At 37.0% G+C, this 26,487-nt stretch overlaps 2 protein-coding genes across 3 annotated transcripts in view; both read right to left on the reverse strand.

Moving 5' to 3' along the window:
* The window catches only part of LOC114459136 (E3 ubiquitin-protein ligase TRIM39-like), a 476,570-nt gene extending 466,287 nt beyond the window's left edge, over positions 1-10,283 (reverse strand). For both annotated transcript variants that reach the window (XM_028441494.1, XM_028441491.1), the window contains exon 1: positions 10,199-10,283. The gene's annotated coding sequence lies outside the window, so the exon portion shown is untranslated. The remainder of the gene's footprint in view (positions 1-10,198) is intronic.
* The window catches only part of LOC114459132 (NLR family CARD domain-containing protein 3-like), a 331,402-nt gene that overhangs the window by 263,506 nt on the left and 41,409 nt on the right, over positions 1-26,487 (reverse strand). The gene's annotated exons all lie outside the window — the stretch shown is intronic.

Here is a 26,487-nt window from a genome sequence, read left to right on the forward strand (position 1 = left end):
GGATGGGGCCCCTAAATGTTCTGTCTCTCTCTCTCTGTCTCTCTCTCTCTCTCACACACACACACACACACACACACACACACACACACACACACACACACACACACACACACACACACACACACACACACACACACACACACAGGCTTGGGTAGTAATGGATTACTAGTAACAGCGTTATGTAATCTGGATACAAAAATAATGTAACTATAATCTGTTACAGTACATTTAAAAACATGTAATCAGATTACCAGTATTTTTATTAAAAATGGGGATTACTTAGTGGGATTACTTCTTCAAAGCAAACAGAATGTACACCGTGCAACACAGAGTGCACACACACATTGTGACACTTCGTAGCACTTCATCATAAACGTGAAACCAATACTGCCTGCCTAGCTGTTTACCATCATGACTCAGGAGTTTTCACTGCATGAAAATTCCTGAGTCATTGTTTGCTGTGACCACACCAAATAAAACATGGAAAGGTAAATTACAAAGATGAATCCAAAGTTAACGTCTGACACAAACTCTCTACACCATAGACTGTAAACACACATCTCCACTACGCATCCTCAAGTTGCCTTCACTGACTGCCAACGCTGTAGGAATTAGGAACATCTACAACGGACACATCCAACAAACAGCAGAGCTGTTACAATATAAAGCTATTATGCTAACAGCTAACTTATATGATATTGTGCAGTAACATAACAGCTGTATATGTGTTTGTTGTGTCTATCACTGCATGATGCAGAATAACTGCATTTGTTTGTCTAGGAAATAATTTTCAACAAATTGAATTAAAGTCATACATTACATGAAAGACATGCTGACACACCAAAAATAACTAATAATTAACTATGGAGCATGTTATTACGTAAAACATCTACTTTATGGCACTTTTTTCCTGCAATTTTTTAATTAATTTAAAACCAGAATCAGGAAAACAGAAAAACCAGAAACAGGAAAAAATAAAAACCAAATACAAAAAAAAGGTTTATTTCTGTTTGGTTTTAAAATCAAAATAACAATGGTAACACATTATATCATTTTGTTTGTTTGTCTTTTTTACAAAGTGAAGTTGATTCTATATCTATAGCATAAAATATCTGTGACTGCAGGTGACAGATAGAACACATATTTTTGCGGAGGTACGCATGCCTCGAGATGCGTTCAAAGTCCCTGGGAAACCCAGGAATTTGTAAAATATCCTCACACAGCCTCGACACCAGGTGAAAACAAAAGAGGACATGTCTAAAACCAGACGTATGTCACCATACATGTCATCATTATTTAATAATGAATAGAAAAAATAAAAATGCAGTGTTATAGTTTGGTCACATGGGGAAGATTTATAAAGTTTTATTTTTATGAATCTTTGAATTTTGGTGTTGTTTACCATATCTGCATTGAAAAAAGAACCTTGGGATTAAATATTAATTAAAATATATTTTCAAATAAATATCAAAAGAATATGAATTCACTCAAGCACATCTGTAACCTTTACACACCCAGAAACACAATATATTTTGACTGTAAATATCATGTCTGCTATTAAAAACTGTATATTACAATAGTTAGCATATTAGCACACACTTAGCTATAATAGAGCTTTTCATCTGTAAACCCTTCTTAGAAACCAATGATCACACAATGTGTTGCCTGTTATCTCACGCTACGAGGTGACTATTGTTGGAATTGTCCCTGTATAAATAAAGTTTCATTGAATTAATATGTGACCTTTGACAAATAAACAGTGGTTGCAAATATCAAACTACTTATGTGTAACTCTATTGTAGTCCAGTCATCACATTTATAAACTATCTTAGTCATCTAGGATCTGTGCACCCTCAGAAAATCAGCTGCTCACATTATTTTGACCTGAAATCATCTGATTTTCCACCGTTTGTAATTCTTCTCCAGTCTGCATTGACTCCTCCCACCAGAGCGTCATGTTTAAGGGAAGAAGAAAATGAAAATGGATGATTTATTATTCATTTTATTTATGAGTTAAAAATGCAGCTATATTCTGAAAATGAAAAAAACATTTCTGTTAGTGGATTTTAAAGTGAATTATGGTACAGATATACTTCCATAGTTTATACAGTTGACGTAGCGTTCTTATTCTCTATTACAAGTTCACAGAGAAGCTGCAGTGTTTGCAACTGTCGTCACCTAAAAAAGACAAACAAACTAAACAATAAATAATGTTACCATTGTTATTTGGATTATTGTGATTTTAAAACCAATCAGAAATACACCGTTTTTATCTGTATTTGGTTTTTACGTTTTCCTGTTTCTGGAAATCATTGGTTGAAAAATAGGTGAATGTCAAGCAGCATTTTGTCAGGTCTGTTGTGTTTGTTTTTGTTTGCAATGCCTTTGAATAAGTTGTTTTGTGCCTGACTTGGCTAGCTACGCCACAAGTTTTCCCTCAGTGTCCTTAGGTCTCACATGTTAGATGGACCTTGAACTGAGACATGTTTGAATACTTTACATTGTAGTGTTGCACAAATGTTTGAACATTTTGTTTTTGCCTTCTTCACGTGACAAATCACAGCACTTTATACAGCAGCATATTATGTGTTTTGTTCATTGCTGTTGGTTTTGCTATAAAAAAAAGTCTTAAATTGTCTTAAATTTGACATAAAAAGTGTGCAGCAACCACTGTTTCTGGTGTACGGTTCATACTGTTAATAAATGTTGATGGTACTCATACTCCTGGTTGTGATTCTGATAAGATATTTATTCTAAGAACAAAAACTGGTTTTAAAATTTTGGTTTTAGTTTTAATATAGATTTAGGTTTATTTCAAGATGAGTCAACTTGTATCAAGAAACAGCTTAATCATTTTTCACTAATGCTGAGTCATTTTTTACTTAGATTAGTTGTTTTCTTCTTGTTCCGAAGCTTTCATTTGCATAAATTAAAAAAGCAAAAAAAACAAGAATTATTTGTTTATATTCAGTATATTTCACTTGTTATTGTGCTGTAGGAAGTTTGATTTCAAGTAATTTAATCTAATAATCATCCATTTCTGCTTATTTTAACCCTTTAGAATACTTGTCTTGCTAACCACTACATTAATTCTAATGAAATTCAGTACATCTACACGTCTGCTATATGTTGTCACCACTAAAATGTAGTATTTTTTTTCTAGATCATCATCAACTCAGGTTGATCCAGGCTGATTAAAACCATCCCATCTGAGCTGAGACATGAACTGATCTATTTATTCACACATTAGTTCTTCTAATGTCTTTAAACACTTTTATTGATACACACAGACCTGGTCAGAGCAGGTTACACTCCCAGTTAGGATCATGGAAAATAACATTTGCTCCATCTCAATATCAAGTTTAGACCTTTTTTTAGACCTGTGTCCTGGGTATGATGGGTTCACGAGGTGAACAGTACTCAGCCATGTTGGGAAGTCCAGAAATCACACAGCATCTCACCCAATCATTGCGGTGGTCCATGCCAGAAAATACCACAGACCAAGTATTTGTAGTGTAGTCATAGCACTGAACAATTCTGTTTCGTCTTCTACAAGAGACAACAAAGATCTTCTTGTTCATCACTGCAATGTCAAAGTGTCTGTGTGTGTGGACCATTTCAGGGACATCGTACCAGGTGTTGGTCACTGGGTCATAAGCCTCAGCAGAACTCAGATCTCTGGACCCATCGCTTCCTCCAACTGCAAAAATGTGGCCCATATATGCAACGACTCCAAGTTTATACCGATGAGTTCCCATGGGAGTGATCAGTGTCCACTGGTTGGTGTCTGGGTTGTAATACTCAGCAGTATTCAGTACTCTATTACTCCATCCTCCACATATGTAAATCTTGTTGTTCAGTGTGGTGCAGCTGGCCCTGATCCTCTCTTCATTCATTGATGCAATGAACGTCCACTGGTTGATGTTGGGCTGGTAGCGTTCAGCAGTTCTTCGTGAGATACCATCATCATCCCTGCAGCCTCCCATAGCGTAGATGCATCCCTTTAGCACGGTAACACTCATTAAGTACCGTGGCTCCTGCATTGGTGACATCTCCTGCCAAGTGTGTGTGACTAGGTTATACCTCCACACTCTGTTAGAGGGGTTGGTCCATCTTAAACCACCACCCACAATGTAGAAGCATCTACCAAGGAAGACAGTGCTGTAGAGGAATAAGTGAGTCATGGGATTCTCCAGACTAGGATGAGTGTGAACTATGATCCAGCTGTTAGTTCTGTAGTCAAAGGCCTTTATGATCTTAGAATAGAATCTAAACATCAGTAAGACGGCATTTGGCAAGCGACGGCAAAACAAGGTGTTGTTGATCCCAGACTCAGAGCAGAGTAACGAAGGTTGAGACATGACTTTAAGGGTATCAGAGACCAACAGGTGGGACTCAGGGTTTGTTTTTACCACATCATTGTTAAGCACATTGTCTGTGATGTAACTTTTGTCCATCAGCCCCAGTCGTACCTTTGGTAACAGAGTAGAAATGGCTCCCTGTCGTTCCTCAGGCATGTGGTTTATCCATCTTAAAACACTTTGATAAACTGTGCTCTCCTGGGTCACAGTAAGGTCATCCTGACCCAGGATATCAGCCAGCTCCTGCACCTCAAGCTGCAAAAACTCTTCACAGAATGAAACCTCCTCAAAATTCTCACAGATAAAGTGAAAGGCCTCATACTTCAGTTGAAACAAAATGGGAATATACCAAACTTTAGTAAACTGCCACAGCCCAATGCATTTTTCCGGACAGAGATGATCCTTCAGAGCTTCAAAGCATGTTTGTTCCAGACTCTTTACATTGAACTGATGCACTTCCATCATTAGATCAAAAATTTAACTGTTGTCAGAGTGACAGAGATTAAGTAAATTCACTGAGTCCAAAGAGTGTTTGGGTTATTGTGTCTCTCTCAGAAGGGTTTCCCTCATTAAAGAATACTCAATGTGTTGCCGACTCCTTTGATGTGTGACCAGCTCCTGATGATGTCATCAGCAGAGTGTGTGATGATGTCACAGTGAAATTCACACTGACATTCCTTCTGCTGGCTCCTGATTGGTGGATGGCGTGACAGGTTCTGCGTTCTTTGATATCTGTGTGTGTGGGTGGGGGGGTGTCTCAGCTATCAATCAATTAATCAATCTTTTATTTGTATAGCGCCAAATCATAACCAATGGTATCTCAATACACTTTACAGTAGAGCAGTCTTAAGGACGGACTCTTAATTTTATGGATACAGACATATGCATATATACGTATATACACATACATATGTATCCCACACCCAACATGAATTCATCATGGCGGCAAGGAAAACCTTCTGTTAAGCAGCAGGAACCTTGTGTGGATCCCATTCCTATGATGAACAGCCATCCACGTTATGCTGTGTTGGGTGTGTGCAGAGGAAAGGGTGGAGACAGAGTTGTTGAGACTCTGTAACTCCACACTGAGGATCCCACGGACCTGCAAGACAAAAGCCAGAAGGAGTACAGGAGCAAACACACAAGGGAAGAAGCAGACATAGAGGGAGTGTTTGAGAGAGGAATGGGACCCTCTCCGGTCCCTCTCTAACCTAAATGACCTCTCTCTTAACGCCCTCTCCAACCTCTCTCCAACCGAGCATGCCAGACCCCCCCGGCAGTCTATGCCTATTGCATCTTAACTATGAGCTATGAGCTGGTTCCTAACTAAAACCTTTACCAAAGAGGAATGTTTTGAGCCTAACCTTAAAGGTAGAGAGGGTGTCTGCCCCCGAACCGTGGTTGGTAGATGGTTCCAGAGAAGTGGGGCCTGATAACTGAAAGCTCTTCCTCCTATACTACTTCTAGAGACAAATGGAACAACGAGTAGGCCAGCATTTTGAGAGCGTAGTGTTCTGGGGGGATTGTATGGCACTACAAGCTCCTTGAGATAGACTGGTGCCTGTCCATTTAGGGCTTTATAAGTGAGAAGAAGAATCTTGAATTCTATTCTATATTTTATGGGAAGCCAATGCAGAGAGGCTAATATAGGAGTAATGTGATCTCTACTCCTAGTTTTAGTCACTACACGTGCTGCAGCATTTTGAACCAGCTGAAGTGTCTTAAGCGACTTGCTCGGGCAGCCTGCTAAAAGAGAATTACAATAATCCAGTCTAGAGGTAACAAAAGCATGGACTAGCTTTTCGGCGTCGCTTTGAGACAGGATAGATCTGATGTTTGTGGGTGCTGGACGGGTTCTCCAACATCTTCTCACTGTGCTTCTTTATCATCGTGGGGACCTCATCGCGGATCGTGTTGCAGGTGTTCAGATCACTCTTCTCAGTGGGGGGCAGCAGCTTCAGGTCTGGAGCATCAGTAGCTTCCAGGAGCGTAATTTCAAACTCAATCGCTGACGAAACCTTGAAGAGTGCCTTCTCTCCCATTCCCATGAGTCGCACCGCTTCATCCACTACCCGGATCACTTCCCCGTTACCCACAGTGAACAACAACTCCGGGTCCTCGTTGACCAGCGTCCCATCCAACAGACGTGTTATTATATGAATCTTCACAATCTGTCCAGGTTGTGGCATACTGTCTCTTCCTCCTCCAGCCTGCAGCACCTTTTTCAGTAGCATACCACATCTAAAGATATCAAACCACTCATCAGCAGGTGGTTGGGGGTCAGTTTCTCTCCTCATGAACTGATCCATGACAATCTCATTCCCACTCTTCATGACTGATGCACTGTCACTGCTTTGGTAAACAACCTGAAACACAAGAAAACATATTATAAGTAGATTACCATTATTAGCTGGCAGCTTCTGAGCAGGGTTGGAGTCAGTTATAATTGTAATCATGTAATTGATAATTAATTACAAAGATGGTGTAGTTATAATTGTAATTGTAATTTTAAAAATCTGTTGCTGTCGTAATCTCATTAAATTCTAGTTGAGTTCAGATAATTTACTTTGTAATTGTAATTGCCTTTAAAATTCTATAAAAAAGTCAATTATTTGTTCTACACATATGTAGTTAAAATAATATTTAAATGTTTATATCAAGCTTTCACACATTTTACCATTTTAAAAGTGTATTTTACAGCTGACTTAAGACCGTTATCATATGAGATGCTAACAGAAAGCTAACACAAGAGAAAGGTTAACTTTTATTAGGTTATCTATTTCAGGTTGAGTATTTCTGAATAATTGTAAAGTAAATGATAACGTACTGTAAGTGTAATTGAATTTCTGAGGCTAAAAAAATAATTGTGATTTAATTGTAATTGGAAAAAATGCTGGTCACTGTAATCATAATGTACTTGTTGTTAGAGTGTCTTCTGTGCTAAAAGATGGTAGCACCATGAGATTTACCGTTTAAGAGTAGCTTAGTATTAGTGTCTCATCTGTGGGAAGGATGTTAATTCTGGGACGTATTAGTCTTTCTTTGAATCAGGGGCTGTTCCAGATGTTTCCTATTCTCTCCTATCTGCAGCTTTGGACTTTCACACTATGTCTGCGTTTTCTCTCCTGAGGAAGTATCTGCTCTGTGAGCTCTGGGTTTTTAGTTCTGCCTTTTGTTCTTTTTTTGGAGTTCTACTTTTTGCTGTTCCTTTGATGTTCTCTGATGTAGAGTTCTTCCTCAGCATATCAACGGTTGTTCTAAACTCCTCAGTAGCCACAGTTACATGGTGTTTTTTTTAAATTCAGAATGAGTTATTCTGCATTAAATCATTCTGCTTCACAAAATGCACCACATTCACAAAATGCACCACAATTCACAAAATGCACCACACACCCATACCCAACCCTTGGGGGGCTGGATGGTGGGACTGGGGGTGGAGGGGGCCGCCACCTGTGTCACTATGTAGTGGCGTGGGGGCGGCACTCCCACCTCTAGTTACCATACTAATCCCTCCAATTTTAATCACACCTCAACATGCCACCCCCCGGAGGGTGTATCTTCACCTACACCCTCCGGCCTATTACACAAAAAAGAAAAAAAAAAAAAAAAAAAAAATCATTCTGCTTCATGTTTACATGGTAATAGTAATTCCTGAACTGACGTTTACATGGAAAACCGGTTTATTTGGCTTTAGTTAATTCCACTTTAGGTCTGGGGGTTGGGAAGGCTCTGATTGGACAGGGGGCGAACATGACGTAGAAACACACAATCAACATTTTATTGTTGGCTGTAACCAGTGTTGTGCTAGTTACTGAAAAAAAAGTAACTCGTTACCGTTACTAGTTACTTCATTCACAAAGTAACTCAGTTACTATTTTGATTACTTACACCAAAAAGTAATGCGTTACTAGAAAAACTAACTTTATTTATTTTGAGTCATTTGTGTCCATACAGCTTCATATCAGTGCTGTAATAATATAATAATCCACTGTTGATCAACTGCTATAAAACAACCATAAATGAAGTGCATATAAAGCACAAAACAGCTGCTCCAAAATTAAAACAGTAATTTTTCTGCCTTAGCACAGCAATGTACAGTAAGCTGTGCATATTCCAGGTGCACATTCTGCTGTTGAAAATGCTTATAAAATAAATGTGGAAAAACTAATTCACAGCATGTTTTTCAGCTACACAATGCTAAACATATCAGGCTAATTAGCTACTGTTAGCAGTGACTCAGCAGTAGCAACAGGCTGCAAATTTACAACAACATACCGTGCAATAGTTTGGCTGACCTGTCCCTGGATAACAGTCACAGTTCGTTAAGATCCAGCCGCAGTGTTAGCTTAGCTTCACTGATGCATCTTTTGGAGACAGACAATCTCTCCTCCCAACTTTTACATTAGCTACCACCCCCAGTCCTCTGGACAGGTGGAACGGTCCAACCACACGATGGTAGGAATCTAAAGAAATATGTCTCTGCCAACCAAAAGGACTGGGATGTCAAACTTCTCCTAGTCCTAATGGCAATCAAGACAACGCTGAACAAATCAACCGGCGTCCCACCTTTTTTAAATGATGATGGGCAGGTAAATGACTCTACCCACACACCTGCTGTACCAACCAGGACAAGCTAACATTGCTACCACCTACACCACTCACCAATACATGATCGATCTTGGGAACCACCTCCAAGCTACGTTCATGTTTGCTCTAAAACACCTCAAAGAGAGCACTAAGGGCCATAAAGCCTACTACGACCAAAAAGCCTCACAGAAGGAACTACAGGTGGGAGACAGAGTCTAATATTACAGTTTTGCTCAAAAACGATCATCATGCAACCAAACTGGTGAAGAAATGTATTCCCAAATGGACCGGACCCCCAAATAAATATTCCCAGCACAAAGACCAAACAAAAGCTCAAGTGGGTCCACCAAAACCAAATTAAGCTATACGGAACAACAAAACTATCAGACTAGCCGTCAATCGTGAGCTGAATAAACCCTACGAGCCGAGATATGGCATTCCTAATTTGCCAACCAGTCAATGCATTCAATAACATCTACCACCTCAAGGACATAGTAAACTAGAAACTAGGACTGGAATCTACTACAAAAGCTCTATCCAACCTCTAATATACATGTGGTTTACACCAGACATGACCCTAGTCATTGTAATTATTCTCTGTCACATATATCTACCTTCTGCACCGCCGCTTTATGCCTTAGGCACACCAGGAAAGTTCAAGACCAAATCAATCGATCGCATATTCAAACACAACCGACCCAGATCCGAGGGTGCACTTTGCTATAATAGGGGAAACCCCAATTACATCACAGAGAAAACAACAATATATATTGAATATTGCCATTCTGGTTTTATACATCAAAGCATCATCTCAAGGCAAGGGCAAAATATTGAGATGTATATCGTATATAATAATACAGCTTGAAAATATTCAGACATTTAAAAAAGGCCATATCGCCCCGCCCATTTGACACAAAAAATATGTCGATTTAAATGTTTTGTATTGATGCGTCGTCCCAAACATATATGTTGTCCCACACCAGTCCAGAATTGACATAATGCACTGGAAATCTAGACCCTAATCATCCAAATGCTTAGAACGAAGAAGATGTTATAACCAATAATGGAGTTTGCACCAGCAGTGGGAGGAGCTTGAGTCGTTCAAAGATCTTTACAATATCAGCTCATTTACACAAGATTATGACTTAATATGTAAACACATTTAGATTAAAACAAGCAGTATTTACTCACTGGATTGTGGAAAATCACTAAATTAGTCATTAAAGTTGATATTATTATTAGAAACTCACCTTGGTCTCAAACGTTGCTCACTGATGACAACCGTTGGTCAACGTTAATCGATATATTTAAAGCTACTTAAGTTGTTTAATCTGATTTGTTGGCTATGATCTAATGCATTACGTTTAATCTGATTTGTTGGCTATGATCTAATGCATTACGTTTATTCTGATTGGTGGGCTATGATCTAATGCATTACGTTTAATCTGATTGGTTGGCTATGATGTGATGCATTACGTTTAATCTGATTGGTGGGCTATGATCTAATGCATTACTTTATTCTGATTGGTGGGCTAGGAGCTAATGCATTACGTTTAATCTCATTGGTCGGCTATGATCTAATGCATTACGTTTAGTCTGATTAGTCGGCTATGATCTAATGCATTACGTTTAATCTGATTGGTGGGCTATGATCTAATGCATTACGTTTAATCTGATTGGTCGGCTATGATGTGATGCATTACGTTTAATCTGATTGGTGGGCTATGATCTAATGCATTACATTTAATCTGATTGGTGAGCTATGATCTAATGCATTACGTTTAATCTGATTGGTCGGCTATGATCTAATGCATTACGTTTAATCTGATTGGTGGGCTATGATCTAATGCATTACATTTAATCTGATTGGTGGGCTATGATCTAATGCATTACATTTAATCTGATTGGTGGGCTATGATCTAATGCATTACGTTTAATCTGATTGGTGGGCTATGATCTAATGTATTACGTTTAATCTGATTGGTGGGCTATGATCTAATGCATTACATTTAATCTGATTGGTGGGCTATGATCTAATGCATTACATTTAATCTGATTGGTGGGCTATGATCTAATGCATTACATTTAATCTGATTGGTGGGCTATGATCTAATGCATTACATTTAATCTGATTGGTGGGCTATGATCTAATGCAATACATTTAATCTGATTGGTGGGCTATGATGTGATGCATTTGTTGTTGTTTGGTCATTTCATTTTTTTTAGTTTCACAATGTCTGTTGAACATTTTGGAAGGAGGTTTCGGTCCATCAGGACCAGAACCTCCAGACACAAAAACAGCTTCTTTCCCTCTGCCACCATCCACATGAACACACCCCAAGTCACCCACTGTACCCCCCATCCATCCATCTTCTCCCGCTTAGCCGTTTCCGGGTCGCGGGGGCAGCATCCTCAGTAGGGAGGCCCAGACTTCCCTCTCCCCGGCCACTTCCTCTAGCTCTTCCGGGGGGACCCCGAGACGTTCCCAGGCCAGCCGAGAGACGTAGTCTCTCCAGCGTGTCCTGGGTCTTCCCCGGGGCCTCCTTCCGGAGGGACGTGCCCTGAACACCTCACTAGGGAGGCGTTCAGGGGGCATCCTAATTAGGTGCCCGAGCCACCTCATCTGGCTCTTCTCGATGCGGAGGAGCAGCGACCCTACTTTGAGCCCCTCCCGAATGACTGAGCTTCTCACCCTATCTCTAAGGGAGAGCCCAGCCACCCTACGGAGGAAACTCATTTTGGCCGCTTGTACCCGTGATCTTGTTCTTTCGGTCATGACCCAAAGTTCATGACCATAGGTGAGGGTTGAAACGTAGACCGACCTGTAAATCGAGAGCTTTGCTTTTTGGCTCAGCTCCCATATTACAATGACGGACTGGTGCAGACTCTGCATCACGGCAGACGCCGCACCAATCCGCCTGTCGATCTCTCGCTCCATCCTTCCCTCACTCGTGAACAAGACCCCGAGGTACTTGAACTCCTCCACCTGGGGCAGAATCTCATCTCCAACCCGGAGAAGGCACTCCACCTTTTTCCGGTCGAGAACCATGGACTCGGATTTGGAGGTGCTGATTCTCATTCCGGCCGCTTCACACTCGGCTGCGAACCGATCCAGTGAGAGTTGAAGGTCACGGTATGTTGGAGCCAACAGGACCACATCATCTGCAAAAAGCAGTGATGCAATACTGAGGCCCCCGAACCGGACCCCCTCAACGCCCTGACTGCGCCTAGAAATTCTGTCCATAAAAGTTATGAACAGAATCGGTGACAAAGGGCAGCCCTGGCGGAGTCCAACCCTCACCGGAAACGATTTCGACTTACTGCCGGCAATGCGGACCAGACTCTGACTTCGGTCATACATGGAACGAACAGCTCCTATCAGGAGGTTCGATACCCCATACTCCCGGAGGACCCCCCACAGGAATCCCCGAGGGACACGGTCAAATGCCTTTTCCAGGTCCACAAAACACATGTGGACTGGTTGGGCAAATTCCCATGACCCCTCAAGGACCCTGCTGAGGGTGTAGAGCTGGTCCACAGTTCCACGGCCAGGACGAAAACCACATTGCTCCTCCTGAATCCGAGGTTCAACTATCCGGCGGACCCCCCCAGTAATATATATAAATATATATATTTATATTTATCCTATTTATCCTCTATCTATCCTTTATTTATCCCTCTTCCTTTATATTTATCACTATTATTGTTGCTGGGTTGTTTTTTGTTTTTTTATTTTTTGTTGTTTGTTTTGTGCACCAACTACCAAGACAAATTCCTTGTACTGTCCTTAAAACTGTACATGACCATTAAAAACATTTCTGATTCTAATTTTGATTAAAACAGAAAATAATTCACTCAGTAGCGGTTGGGTGTAGAAATGTAATAAATTACTTTACTTCTTTTAAAATGTACTTGTACAAATAAAATTAGTGATTTAGAAATATACTAAAGTACGAGTACCCATCAAAGCAACTCAATTACAGTAATGTGAGTACTTGTAATCCATTACTTTCAGCTCTGATAAGTCACAGACCAATATCTTTAAATGAAAAAAGCATGACTTATATTACAGAATTTACGGTATTTCAGTCAAACAAATATTCACTGCTTGTAAAGCTTCGCTAGCTCTGAGTCTGTGATAAATATCTATAAAACTTTTCCTCTTTGTTCCAAAACCAGCCTAGAGCGGATTAGACAGTTTGTGATGCACTTTTTTACGTTTGCATGTGTGCATTAAAGCATGTTAGTGGATTATCCCCCGCTAAACTAGTAGATTAAGGCATCATTAGCAGATAACAGATGAGGATATGCTAACGTTACTGGATAAACATAGCAACACAGCGTTAATCACAAGGTTCAGTTTTAATAATGCCATTTCATCCAACAATGTGGAATTACAGAATATACTTTTAAACGTGATTTATTTTGCTGTAGTAAATTAAATTAATGAATTAGATATAATTTTAGGACATAAAGGTCCTATGCAATTATCTAGATAATTGTATCCTGGATTAATCTCCATTAATGGGCGTCAACTAACCAAACATTCCCTGTCAGAGAGAAGCTGTCCTACGAAGGTCGATAACAACACGCTAATTGAAGCCAAGTGTTCTCAGCCTGGGTACATGCGTGTTCACATGAAAGGGGTGGAGCTAGCAAAGTCTGACCAATCACTACAATGGAGAAAACTGGCAGAGTGAGTTTCTTCACAATGGTGATGACACGTGACGATAAAAAAACGTGTGTGTTGTTGTAATGAAGGGAAACTGATCACTGTCCGTTATCAAAGCAGGCTGACTTGATAAGTGATAAAACCATTCATGTTGTGGGTTAAAACTACTAATAAATGGTTAATAATATGATGAACTGTATTAACACATCTATAGTAACAGGTTATGTACCACAGACCTTTAAAACCACTGTAATCAAACCTCTCCATAAAAATGACTTGTCCAATTATAGACCAATATCTAATCTCCCTTTAGTTCCCAAAATTTTTGAAAAAGTCATTGCAGGTCAACTATGTGATCACCTACTTAGGAACAATTTATACAGAGCTTTCAGTCTGGCTTTAGAGCCAATCACAGCACAGAGACTGTCTTAGTAAAAGTAACCAATGATCTTCTCTTAACCTCAGACAGAAGGTTGATCTCAGTTCTGGTTCTCTTAGATCATATCTGTCAAGTTTTGGATTTGAAAATAAGGGAAATTTTCTAGCGCCCACTACGAGCCGTCCCACCCTCCCAACTAAGCTCCAGTATTCCTTATATTTTAATATAGATGTACAATAAATCTAAAATACCCACTTGTCAACTACTTACTAAATACAATGATGTGATTATAATCTGGTAGGTCGACCTTTATTAACATTTAAATGTTTTGAACATTCCTACTATGGCTGGTGATATGGACCAACACTCATATCTCAATATATTTTATCTAAATGATGATTTATGATATAAATCTAGATTATTTTATCAAATAAAGTCTGATCAGAAAGAAAATTCTGGGTTAAATTTGCTGATGGAAAATGCTACACAGGCTCATTTATTAACAAACACCTGATCAATATGTGACACTTATTAATCATCTAACTGAGCTTTACATGATGTTCTGAGAAGTAAAAGCAGCGACTCTTACATACATATATCTTGAATCTCAATTTATCACCCAGCCCTAATTTCTAAATTATAAAACAGCCAAAATAAAAACATAAATGTGTATATGAAGCACATGTGTTTATTTAATATACTTACAGTTTATATACAAGTCAACACATATGCATATTTATTATTAATTTCACATTGCTTGTCTTTAAGTCAGACATTAACATTTTCTTTTCATCATATATTTTCTTATAATTTCTCATACTCACACATGTGGTTCTCTGGTATTCACTAATGACTTATTATAGACATTTATTACAGACTTTACATTCTTTAACACTTTTTTAAAGCAGTGTATATTTGTGGAGCTTGTGATTGGCTGATTTTTCATGGTGACTTACGTGGTTCCTTCCGCTGTGGTAGATGCTAAAAGTTACTAGTCTAACAGAACGTGTAACTGTGTCCCATCCTGCTGTTCTTTAGGAAGTTAAACTCTGTCACATTTTACAATGTATTTACACCAGTTCTTAGTTTTTTTCGCTGGAACGTCTTCATTCATTCATCTCTGTTCTGAGTTGTTTCTGGGTTTTTTTTGCTGCTGTCGGCACTAATCTCACGAGAGCTGGCGCCCAGGCTAATTCAGATGGCAGTTCTCGCGGCATCTTTTAATTTTTATAACATTAAAATAAGGGATATTTACAGAAAAATAATAATACGTGAAGATGGCGGGAAAGAGGGGTAAAATATGAGTTTCCAGGCCAAAACGGGATACTTGACAGTAGGGATGTAACGATTCACTCAACTCCCGATACGATTCGATTCACGATACGATTCTCTCACGATTCATTTTACAAAATGGGACTGTACTGAAATGACTGAAAAATATTCCTTTATTTTTTGGGGGGAAAAAAATACTGTACTATTTTCCTTTTATTTTTCATTGTCAAAAGAATCCCTTGATAAACTATTCAAACAATGCAATTTAACTAAAAATAAATCTTGAATGAAATAAAAAAAAAGGAATAATACAAATGAAGAAGCCTATTCATTTAAATTCTGGTTCCATAGTAAACAATACAAAACTGCATAATAGTTTGTTTTTTTAAAAAAGTGCAACTGAAAATGTATTTTGTGACTTAACAATTGGACCTTAAAAAAAAAAAAAAAGTCTGCACTGTATTTGCATCAGATATTTGTTTGAACCAGCAGAGGGCGCTGGTAACCCAGTGGTCGGTTGGCATGCAGCTAAGTGCAGTGAAGAAGAGATGCTATGCTAGCAGACAGAGCTAATAGAAAAACGTGACTTTTACAAATATTCACTTAATATTACAGACATTCTTTTGGTGCTAAAGGGGTAATGAATCATTTATGAATATGTTTAAGAGTAGAAGGCGGCCAGAAAGAAAATATTAGCAGATTTCGCCCGCCGCCATGACTTCTGGGTAGCGCCCTCTGCTGGTTAAAAAAAAGTACTGCTTTTCAATTTTCACAGCATCGATGTGAACCTTGATACCTATGAATCGATTTTTAACTGCCTTACGATTAATTTATACATCCCTACTTGACAGGTATGTCTTAGATCTCAGTGCAGCCTTCCATACAGTGGATCATCATCTACTGCTGCAGAGACTGGAAAGTGTTTTTGGGATTAAAGAAACAGCGCTGGGTTGGTTTAAATCCTACCTGTCAGACTGTCATGGCAAATTTCCAGTTGACCTCCTTTGGAGACATGATTTGTGCCCTGGTTGAATGATGAAGTCCAGTCAAAGCATGATGATTTTATAAAGAAAGGATTTATTATAAACTAAATAAAAAGAGGACAAAAAAGCTTCCATCCTGTAAGAACGAAAGGCAACTAACTGGGAAAGTTCCACAGCTTCAACTTTATACTGATAGAGAAAAGTCTCACCCTGATGAAAGAAAAGGAGGGAGTCAGATGTTCCCAACAGTGGAGACGTTGGAGCAATAATATCTGTCTGTCTGATAATGTGTGTGCGTCAGTTGGTGTGTGTGTGTGTGTGTGTGTGTCTGTATGTGTGTGTGGTGTGAGTGTGAGTGAGTATGTGTGTGTCTTCCAAGAGAAGAGGAATCATGTGATCAGGTATCGACTAGTCAGCCTGGGCAGAATGACCATTGAATTGACCTTTGCTTTTACCGACAGCTTGAGTCATGAAGTAAAAGCAATGTCAAAACACAAATGGAAAAGACAAAGACAAAACAGAAAAAGCACAAAATGGAAAGCGAATATATTACTTTTGTATATTTTTTCATTTTTGATTCTCATTATATTTCCACATTTTTATTATTGATTGTTTTTATATTTCCAAATTTGTAATATTGGTTCTCTTTATATTTCCGGGCCGATCCACAAACGTACTTTGCTCAATCCACAATCACAGTTGAGGATTTACACATGATAATTCATGATAAATACACACATAAATGAGAAAACACGTGTGTAAATTGTTGATGTATTTGTGGATCTGAAAAACATGTGAAAATCTAAAAAGTACATGTCAAAATTGTAAATATATTTGTGGATTTTAAAAACTTAAAAAAAAATTGTGAATCTATTTGTGAATGTTTTTGAGACAAATGTCTCCCCATAGTCATCAGTCTGACTGGATGGTCTCAGAAGCCTTTTGGTGAGGTTTTCAGCAGAGCTTTCCCCCCTGGTGTGACAGACCTCTCTGAATATGGTGGGGGTAATGCAGCACCTCCTTAGTTGGTGCCACTCAGCACTGGAACTCTGCTCTAGTGAGATGTTCTCAGTTTGGTGTGATGTCACCAAAGATGTTTCAAGGGACGCCATATGATGGTGTTGATGTTCAGAGTCCTCACGTAACTTCAGCATCCTTGAGCTTGGACTACAAAATAAAAGCGAGAAATAAAAATGGCGGATCGCTCAAAGTGTTGGGCCTGGAGTCAATGTCCTAATTTGGCAGTTCCGCTGCAAATACTGTGATGTAAAAGTTAAAAAAACATTATAGAGAATAGAAAAATCAAAACAGATTGAAAAATATGACCAAAACAGAATATAAAGATATCAACAGAGCACCTGAAGAGACTAATAGGAACCAGTCTTCTGCTGGTGGTGTTCTGAACCTGTGTTAGCATCTATAAGGGTTGTTTAACCAGGATCCTGGGAGTTATTACCCCAGGTGGTGTTGTCTTTCCCTTAGTGTTGTCCTACTACTGTAGTTATCCATCTTGATATATATATATATATATATATATATATATATATATATATATATATATATATATATATTTATATAAAACGCCCTCGTGGGGTAATTACAGGGTAATATCATCTAATAGTGTATCACACAAGAATGGACCAGAAAAATTTGGTATGGTACGACTGCTGGAGAAATTCACAGCTTAACACTACAGAAATTTAAGTAAAAGACCACAGACCAGAGGATAAGTTTAAATAGCCGGCTTGTATTAGAAAAAAGAATTAGGACATACAACAATGACAACATAAAACATACAGTAGCAAAATCACAATTTTGTGTGAATCCCTTTTTGTTAAACCTTTTTTGTGTTTAATTCGGTTGGGTTTCAGATCTATTTTGAGTTTTACTGGTTGCAACCTTTTAGTTAATTTTCTATTCAAATTAGTTTTATTCAAGTGTTTCAATGTATCATAAGCTAACTAATTAGTTTGAATCACATTTAGGTACCTTTTAAGTTGGACAGTTTGTTTACAACAAACAATTGTAAAATACCCTTTTACAATTATTAGAAATAAAAATACAAAAAAATAGAAATGAAAAGAATTCAGCAAAAGGCTGAATCAAATCTGTATTTCACAGAAAAAAGTCTCTTCTCCCTTCACTCTGACTTAGCAGTTCAGTTCAGTCTTTATCCTCTGCAGTGTTGCAGAAGTATGGGTGAATCCTACCAGTTCAGATGAAAACCATGCACCAATCAGCAGAGGGCATAGCACTCGAGGCAGATGCACAGCTCAGAAGGTCCACGTGGTTCGAAGGCTGGTTCGAGAGCGGCTCGCCATCTTGTTTCAAACACGTCTTCTTCAAAGTTCACTTTAGCTGGATATTTTTCAGCCCACACTAAATGGCCTATCATACACAACATAAAATAGGTATGAATACATAAAATAAAAACACTGGGTAGCTCTAAAACAACGATAATGTGCATTTCTGTCCGTAAATGTTGCTTTTTGAAGCAGCACCGCCATCACGTAATGGCGGACACGAGCAGAAAGACGGAACAGCGAACAGAGTTTGTGCCTTCATTTAGCTTTTAAATGCACTTTACACCTTCACATTTTACCAAAAACAACATAAATACGCTACCATAGCTTTACATTTACATGAAATAATAAAAAAAAATACATTCCTCTCACTCACCAAGTCCCGTTTATCACGGTACCAATCTCTGCACTGGAACAGGTTGGAAAGCAAAAATACTTTTAGACTAGTTTTCTGCTCTCCTTTCTTCCTTCCCTGCAGCAGCACCGCCTGTATGCGTTCTCACTGCTCTCTATTCTGTATGTTTCTGCCTGGTCTCCTTTTCTCCTTTTTATGCAGCAGCAGCTCCGTGCATGTCTCCCTCGCTTAGCAGGTACATTTCCGGGAAACAATCCGGTTGGCTGATGCTAGTCACATGGGTCACGCAGCTGCGTGCTTGATAGGAAATACACTTTTTTTCAAAATTTTTTTTATTTCTTGTTATTTATTAAAGTAGATTAAACAAATAACCCACAAATTCACAGTTTTAAACTTTTAACAAATTCTTATAAATAAATAAAATATGAAAAACGTTTTAACGCATTTTATCATATTTACCTATTTAATAACTCTTTTCACATTTATTTATTTTCTTTTTTATTACTGTTGTTCATAACATGCTTTCACTTTGATAAACACTGTTAACCTGGGTTAATTATATATATATATATATATATATATATAAGTACAACAGTAATGATTGCATTACTGTTTATATTACTGAGCCTATATGCTGGTGAGCTTTTGTATTTTTTTTAAATTAGTTACATTAACGTGGTTAGCAGTTAACGCTCAGGTTATTTGTGTCTAAAAGATGGAGGATGTCTCTGTGTTCACAGATCACACAGTAAAAGATGGAGGAACAACAGAACAAAGGAGAAGCAAACACCATCGGTTCAACGCATGCAGAGACTATGTCACTTCTTATACTTGTATAGAAAAAAACTAAAATTCTGCCATGATATTTTAAATGTAAACGACCGTAAGACATTTTAAAAATATTGTTATAGTATATATGGTTGTAACAAAAATCTTTATCCTTGCATTTTAAACCAAACTCAATGTGACCAAACTCAAGTGATGGAAAAAAAATAAAAATACAAGAGATTACGTGTTCATGTGGTTCATGTTCATGTGTTCAGTTGGTCAAAAGGCCAATGAACACACACACATTTTAAGTCATGCTTTGCAATGTTTATTATTTCAATGATCATATTTATTTATTTTTATAAAAGGAACAACACACATTCAGATCATAGCCTATGGATCATTTTCATTTCTAGTCCTTGGACATTTTGATGTAAAACTGTAAAAACTGTAAAAAACTATTAAAAAAATAAATGCAGTCATACAAATACTTATTAAAAAACTATAGAAACACAATGAGCAGGTTGGAGTTTCTCTGGTGTTTATGATAAACTATTAGCGTGAGCTAATGAGTGACTTGTGGTTTGTGACCTCTGACCTCTAAAGCACAGCTGAGAGTCTCTGTTACTCTTTCTGTCTTTTCTTTGCTTCCATTCATTGAAAAGAAATCAGTGAGTGTCTGACTGTCTTTCTGCAGGGACGCTTGTAGGATGGAGAACGTGCAGAATAACATTAGAAACAGGAAGTTCACCTTCAGCACCGTCAACTCCTCACCTTCCCCAAACTCTACAGACCCCCGGACGGCAGCTACGGACAGACGCTGGTGCTCTACGCTGCCGTCTGTTGCTCTGTGATGCTCTGTGTGAACACTTTAAGTTCCAGTTGTCTGTCGTCAACAGCTGGAACAATAAGAGTTAAACGTCCATTTATTTATGTCACAATAAAGCTGGATTTCCTTTGTTTGATTTTACATTGATCTCATTTATTTTTCTAATTTTCTGGTTTTTAACTTGTAGCTTGAAATCATTTTCCTGGACAAAACAAACAAACAACAAAAATGGATGAAATAATCTTGTGCTTTTATTTTGAAGAGGATAAATCGAGCAGCAGAGGATAATGTATGAACACAAATATAAAGGTAATTATGTTTCAAATTTATTCAAAGTAGTTCAGGGCAAGTTTGGGCTTAAATATAATTGTAATCCCATAATTGATACTTACAATTATGGTGTGATTGTAATTTAAAAATCTGTTGCTGTTGTAATCATAATGAAATTGTAGTTAAGTTCAGATAATTGATATTGTAATTGGCATGAAAATTGTCAATTACAATTCAATGCAAAACTGGGGAACCACATTATAGTTTTATTTATAGTTCTACACATACGTAATTAACAATTATTAAAATATATTTCATATCAAGCTTTCCCACATTTTACCATTTAGAAAAAGACAAAAACCTATATTTTCATTGATTATGAACCCTAACAAGGTAATCAATAGATAGGAAATTAATTAGATCATATAGTGTCTTTTACAGCTGATTTAGGACCCTTTAGCATTAGAGATGCTAACACAAGATAAGGTTAACTTTTATTAGGTTATTTATTTCAGGCTCAGTAATTGTGAATAATTGTAATTTAACTTTAGTAATTGAGAACGTAATTGTAATTGACTTTCTGAGGATAAAAAATAATTGTAATTGAAAAGATGCTGGTTACTATAATCGTAATTGAATTGTAAATAAACATGGTTAATTGGAAATGTAATTGTAACTAAAAAATGTGATTGACCCCAACCCTGGATCAGGGGTTCTCAACTGGTCTCACCCTGGGACCCACATTTTACCACGGTCATTAAATTGTGACCTTTTTTTTTTTTTTTTTCTTTTTAAGAATTTATGATGGAGCATTGTAGTCAGTAAAAAAAAAAAAAAATCCGTTTTCCGAATTAATTTTTTTTTTAAATCCGTTTTCCGAATTAATATTTTTTTAAATCCGTTTTCCGAATTAATATTTTTTTAAATCCGTTTTCCGAATTAATATATTTTTTAAATTCGTTTTCCGAATTAATATCTTTTTCATATCCGTTTTCCGAATTAATTTTTTTTAAAATCCGTTTTCCGAATTAATATTTTTTTAAATCCGTTTTCCGAATTAATACTTTTTTAAATCCGTTTTCCGAATTAATTTTTTTTAAATCCGTTTTCCGAATTAATATTTTTTTTAAATCCGTTTAACGAATTAATTTTTTTTAAATCCGTTTAACGAATTAATTTTTTTTAAATCCGTTTAACGAATTAATATTTTTTTTAAAATCCGTTTTACGAATTCATTTTTTTTTGTTTTGTTTTTTTAAACACAGAGACTGGTTCCGGGTCAGAGTTTATCACAATGGTGTCATCCACAGCGCTGGATATTCATCCATTTATTGATTTTTACTTTTCCAGTTAGAAGATAAAGATATTAAGGATTTGCAGTCGGCACAACTTTAACATGAGTGACAGACAGGTAAAGATGATACTTTAGTTCTAGAGGACACAGTCGTCATAAAGCATAGCTTAGAGTCCTGGTTGAATTCATTAACAACAACTACAATACTACGGTAACTTCATGGATACCACCGATAGAGCCATGGATAGATTTTATTTAATGCTTTTCATAGACACTCAAAGCTCTTTACATTGATGTGCATCATTCTTTCACTCCACACACAGTGGTGGTAAGCTACTATTGTAGCCACAGCTGCCCTGGGGCAGACTGACAGAAGTGAGGCTACCATAGTGAACCATCGGTCCCTCTGACCACCACCAACACTCACTCACACACTACATTCATACGATGGATGTACATGGACTTGAAAATGGTTGTATTAGAGTTTTTCAGCGTTTCCTCGTCCCTACAGATGCAGACAATAGCCTTGATAGTTACTGACCCTCAAAGTAACACCACCAGTAATGTTACATACAGCACTAAGATAAGACTGTACAGTGAATAGTGAATGTGACCATGTCCCTCTGTCACACATTGATCCCACCCACCCACCAACCACAGCATGGAAGGTCCAGTTGACAGAATGTTATATATGTCACTCACATGTACTACCCAAAACAATGTTTGACTGATTGACCTACATAAAGATATTACATTAAAAAAGAAGAAAAACACTCATTTCCTTAATACTCTGTGTGTTATTTTCTCTAATGAAGCACGTTATTCATACATACTGTATATCTGTGTAGAGTCAAATGTGCTGATCAATCAATTCAACAATGTTGGCCCCAAATGAAGTGAAGCAAAGCAGATGAGAAAGTGTTTTATTTCTATTAACAACAGGCTGAGAGGAAACTTTGGTCCATGTGTAACACAGCAGTGATGGTTACAGCATTCATCCTCTGCTTCAGTGGATCAATCACATCTGAAATGAAAAAACTACAAAGACACACATTTATTTTATTTTATTTCTAGAATTATCTTTTGATAATATTTGTTGTTGTGAGGATTAGGACACAATGTGACAAGATGTGTCAGCTCAGATATTTTTATAATGCGTTTTATTTTATGTAGATTAAATTTGTGAAAGTGAAAGCATAGAATACAGTTATTTAAGTTTGTTTTGTGTGTGGTGTTATGATTTGAAAAATAATAATTAAAACATTTTAAACCCGTTTTTTTTTTTTTTTTTTTTAAATCATAAATTATTAGACATTTCAGAGGACTCCATTTTAATTCCAGGTGACCCAACATGGGGTCACGACCCCAAGGTTAAAAAACGCTGCATTACATTATAGTGTACAGGAGTAGGGGGTACATGGCCTCAGGGTAAATGTTTGAAGGGGTACGGACTGTGAAAAGTTTAGGAACCACTGCATTAGAACAATTGTTTACAGGAATTTAGTGAACAAATTAAGGAAAACAGATTTATTTATTTATTTTTTTACTGACTACAATTCTCCATCATATTATATCATTGTCCATCAATAAAACAGAAGTTGTACCATTAGTAATTACTCCTCTAATAAATGTGTAAATGTAGAACAGTGTCTTCCTCTTTGTGGAACACAGAGTTGTTGTGTCCTTAAGTCCCTATTCTCCACTATTGGTGGTGTTTTCACTGGTAATATTACAGTAAATAGAACTAGTGGGGATTACACACTGTTATCAGGGTAGCTGATACCTCACTGTCACATTATTTATCTTATTTTATTTTTTACTACTGTAATGTGTCTGTATCTAATCCTTATTTTTAACAGCCTTTTACTTAATTAAGTATTTTTAAAATATTTGTTTATCCTTTTTAAATGTAATATTTATTGTAATGTAAGTAATTTCCCCCTGGGATAAATAAAGGAATTCTGATTCTGATTCTGGTTAATATTCTTACCTGTGACGATGTTATTTGAGATATTTACAATTCCTGTTATAACTAGTCAGAATTAAATATTAGACTTTTTACTTATATGTTAAAATTTCTGGAAGACTATTTTATTCTAACATTTAATATGTCAGATATATATGGAATGCAATTGCTAAAAATGAAGAAATTAGGGCAAAACTACATTACATTGGGTGTTACACTGAGCCAAACAGTGGTGCTTGTGTTAAAATAACTAATTATTTATTATAATAAAGACAATAATATTAAGGCGTACATTAGTGTTTGATACATTTATAATATCTACTGAATACATAAAAAGATGATTTACATGGTAAACACTGTTTTCAGTTCATTAAAGATAAGAACAATAGATTTTAAGTGTTTTAAGACAAACTAACATCAACTACTGCACAAAACAAGACATAAACACAAGCTCACTGGGGACATCTACTGGTGAGATTTAGAGATATAACTTTAGTTGGAAGATGTACAACTATTTAACACTTGTAGTTAAGATGTGGAAATAGATTCAGGGCAATTTTTTTTTTTTTTTTTTTTGCATTGTTTGCACAAGTAAATTATTATATTTTTTTACCTGTTTATTTTTGATTTTTCATTAAGCGTTACATTTAAGATAAAACAATATAACCTTTATTTGTCCCACAAAGGGGAAATTTACAGTGTTTCAGCAGCAGTAGATAAATAAACAGGGTAATAAACAATAGGAGATATTTACACACACATGGTCCTGTACACAGTACAGTGAGAAAGAGGAAAGATAATGGTGCACGAAGGAACATTACACAATAAAATATGTAATTCTTAAATTGTCAATTTATCATTTATTTATCTAAAGTCTAAGTTTAGTCTTTTATTTCTCAATTTGTGAAGATGAGCACAAACATGACAACAGTATAATGTACATTATAGTGAATTGTTTTCCTTTTTAAAAAACTGCATTTATTACACTTTGATCGACATAATTCAATAAATATTACTGTTTTTTATTTTCCAAAAAGTGCTTACATAAGTATCTTCTGTTATTATTTTTATTTGTATTTTTTTCTGCCCTTTTGAAATATTCAGTTTACAAACCAGAACAAATAAAGATACTTGATGATAGACTACATTAACTGTCACTTTTAATCTAAAAGTACATATTAATACAAGAGCACATCTCAAACAAATACATAATAATTATAATGTAGTTGATAATGTAAAATAAAAACACATTTTCCTGAAATGTTACAGTGAGAAAAACACAGTTGGAGGATGTGGACACCTCTCACTTGCACAGGTACAATAATCTTATTATTATCCTGCTGTGTGAGTGTGTGTGTGACCCAGGCTTTGTGTTGGCAGCAGGTTGTGGGTTTGAGTCCAGCTCACAGCAAGGAGCACGTCTGGTGACTCTGTTAAAATACACCAGAAATATCTATATAGAGGTACAGGTGACACTGTCTATGATATTTCACTATTGCTTTTTGCATCTTTTCCTTTGTGTGAGGGAGTGTAAAAATTGTCCCCTGCCTTTGAGCAGCTAGCGCTCTACCATTTGAGCTAATTCCCCTCTCACTGAGAGGATTGGGAGTTGATGAAGTAGGTGAGTGTAGCTGCTCAACAGAACAAGAGTATTTAGTTACTTTGAAGGAGTAAACCAGGAACGCTGGTCAACACAGAGAAACTGTTCTTCCTGATGGACAAGCTTTTCCTACATGTTGGTGGATTCTGAAGAGAATTCTTCTTCTTCTAATCGTCAAATCATCTTCTTACAGAACATTCTAAGAACTGTTGGTGGAAGTATAAACTATTAGTTCTTCATTACAGTAACGATCAATTTTCAGCATCCTGTTATCAGATCATTGCTGCTGTTAAAAAATTCATTGTCTCATCTTTATAATTTTGATTAAATACCCACAATAAAACATATTACACACTTTCAAAATTGTCACACAACGTAAAGAGATTTTCTTGATATTTTCTTTTTTAAATTACCTGATATTTGTACTCTTTCAGTGATGATTCAAAGGAATAAAATCACAGTTAAAAAAACAATGAGCACTGGAATCAATGTGTCACATTTATTTATTTAACCAGATCAGATCAACAACTTCCTGAACTGTTGGTGTCCATTTTCCAGCTGACAGCAGGTTTATGTTGGAATCCTGTGCAGCCTGATCTCTGGGTTCTTCAGTCCAACACTGGAACCAGAAGGTGTCGTCACCATCCGTGTGTCGCTGGGATCTGAAGATGATTCCTGCTCCATGTCTCCATCCACACAGAGATGTGAGTGGAGAACAGACGAAGTGCTGAAGGTCTTCCCACACTCATCACATCAGAAAACATTCTTCTCATGAACTCGTTGGTGGAGATTAGGGTGAGATTTCCTCTTGTAAGATTTTCCACATGTGTCACATTTATGAGGTCTTT

The sequence above is a fragment of the Gouania willdenowi genome, unplaced genomic scaffold (assembly GCF_900634775.1).
Source record: "Gouania willdenowi unplaced genomic scaffold, fGouWil2.1 scaffold_269_arrow_ctg1, whole genome shotgun sequence".
NCBI classification, from domain to species: Eukaryota; Metazoa; Chordata; class Actinopteri; order Blenniiformes; family Gobiesocidae; genus Gouania; species Gouania willdenowi.